Source organism: Lolium rigidum, chromosome 3 (genome assembly GCF_022539505.1).
Source record: "Lolium rigidum isolate FL_2022 chromosome 3, APGP_CSIRO_Lrig_0.1, whole genome shotgun sequence".
In the NCBI taxonomy this organism is placed as follows: domain Eukaryota; kingdom Viridiplantae; phylum Streptophyta; class Magnoliopsida; order Poales; family Poaceae; genus Lolium; species Lolium rigidum.
In genome coordinates this window covers 158697090-158699693 of record NC_061510.1, presented here as the reverse complement: position 1 = coordinate 158699693, position 2604 = coordinate 158697090, and positions in this window count along the sequence as shown.

Sequence of the window (2604 nt, the reverse complement as noted above, 5' to 3'; positions counted from 1 at the left end):
GGCCGGCCACCCCCTCCCAAACCCTAGCCGCCCCCTCTCTCCTCCATAGCTCCCGCGTGCTTTAGCGAAGCTCCGCCGGAGTTCTCCACCGCCACCGACACCACGCCGTCGTGCTGTCGGATTCAAGAGGAGCTACTACTTCCGCTGCCCGCTGGAACGGGAGGTGGACGTCGTCTTCATCAACAACCGAACGTGTGACCGAGTACGGAGGTGCTGCCCGTTCGTGGCGCCGGAACCGATCGTGATCAAGATCTTCTACGCGCTTTTGCACGCGGCAAGTGAACGTCTACCGCAGCAACAAGAGCCTCATCTTGTAGGCTTTGGAATCTCTTCAAGGGTGAGACTCGATACCCCCTCGTTGCTACCGTCTTCTAGATTGCATCTTGGCTTGGATTGCGTGTTCGCGGTAGGAAATTTTTTGTTTTCTATGCAACGTTATCCTACAATTTTACCGGTTATTCATGATATAAGGTTCTACCTTTTATATTCATGATAAAATTCCCTTCCACAGATTCTTGAGTTTGCACTTTTTATAGGATAGCATTTGTCGTTATCTTCCAAACGAAATTAGTTTCATGTCAATCGGAGTTCGGGAGCTCTAGTTATTAAAGGAAAAGGAAAAAGAAGAAAAAGAGGAAAAAGTAAAGAGGGGCAGCCGGTTGGCGGCCGGTCTGCCGGGCCGCACGCCGGCCCACCCGGTCCGCACCGGGCGCCAACCCGACCGGGCGGCCACCGGCCACGCGCCGGCCAGCCCAGCTGCCCCTCCGGTCCGACCGGGAGCCGCACCGGGCCGCCTCTCCGCCTTCGGCCCGTCACGCGGCCTGGCGCGCGCCGCGCGGCCTGTGGACCGGCCTTGGGCCAGGTCCACGACCGGGCCGCCCTGCTGCCCCTCCGGTCCGGCCGGATCCGGATCGGGCCGCCTTGGCCGCCCAAGGCCCACGCGGCCCGGCTCCTCCCCGCGCGGCTCGAAGCTTTTCGCCGCTCGTGCGCTGTTTCCACCGCGCCCGGCCGGTGGGCCGGCCCGACCGGACAGGCCTCCGGCCTCCCCAGCCCAGGCTCCGGTCAACCGGCCTGGGAGCTGGCCTGGGCACTTTTCAGCTCGTTTTTTATCCGATTTTCACCCGGTTTTCTCCCCAACGGTTATTTTTCTCCTTAGACTACAAATAGCCCTTCTTCCACCTTGAGCAACAACTTCTTCCCTTTTCTCTCACCTCCTTTGTTGCATTTGAAGAAGTTGCTCTCTCCCTTGATTCCTCCAACCATTCTTGCTCATACTTGAGGATTTGAGAGAGGAGATCTAGATCTACACTTCCACCAAACCATTTCTTCTCTAAGTGAGGGAATCGCTTGGGATCTAGATCTTGGAGTCTTTGGTTGACTTTCCCCCTTGTTCTTCCTCTCCAATCTCATCCTAGCATTTGTTGTTTGGGTGGGATTTGAGTGTGAAGGACTTGAACACCTCTAGTGTTTTTTGCTTTGCATCATTGCATAGTGTTGAGCTCTCCACCATGATTAGTTCGAGTGAGAGACCGTGAGCTTGTTACTCTTGGAGGGATACCTCCTAGTTGGCTTGGCGGTTGGTGCTCCGGTGATCTCTTCAAGAAGATTGTGAAGAGGCCCGGGCTTCTGAAGGAGATATGCCCTAGAGGCAATAATAAAGTGGTTATTATTTATATCTTTATGTTTATGATAAATGTTTATATATCATGCTATAATTGTATTAACCGAAACATTAGTACATGTGTGATATGTAGACAACAAGAAGTCCCTAGTATGCCTCTTAAACTAGCTTGTTGATTAATGGATGATTAGTTTCATAATCATGAACATTGGATGTTATTAATAACAAGGTTATATCATTATATGAATGATGTAATGGACACACCCAATTAAGCGTAGCATAAGATCTCGTCATTAAGTTATTTGCTATAAGCTTTCGATACATAGTTACCTAGTCCTTATGACCATGAGATCATGTAAATCACTTATACCGGAAAGGTACTTTGATTACATCAAACGCCATCTGCGTAAATGGGTGGTTATAAAGGTGGGATTAAGTATCCGGAAAGTATGAGTTGAGGCATATGGATCAACGGTGGGATTTGTCCATCCCGATGATGGATAGATATACTCTGGGCCCTCTCGGTGGAATATCGTCTAATGTCTTGCAAGCATATGAATAAGTTCATAAGAGACCACATACCACGGTACGAGTAAAGAGTACTTGTCATGAGACGAGGTTGAACAAGGTATAGAGTGATACCGAAGATCAAACCTCGGACAAGTAAAATATCGCGTGACAAAGGGAATTGGTATCGTATGTGAATGGTTCATTCGATCACTAAAGTCATCGTTGAATATGTGGGAGCCATTATGGATCTCCGGATCCCGCTATTGGTTATTGGTCGGAGTGAGTACTCAACCATGTCCGCATAGTTCACGAACCGTAGGGTGACACACTTAAAGTTGGATGTTGAAATGGTAGAACTTGAATATGGAATGGAGTTCGAATTTTTGTTCGGAGTCCTGACAAGATCCCGGACATCACGAGGAGTTCCGGAATGGTCCGGAGAATAAGATTCATATATAGGATGTCATTTTATG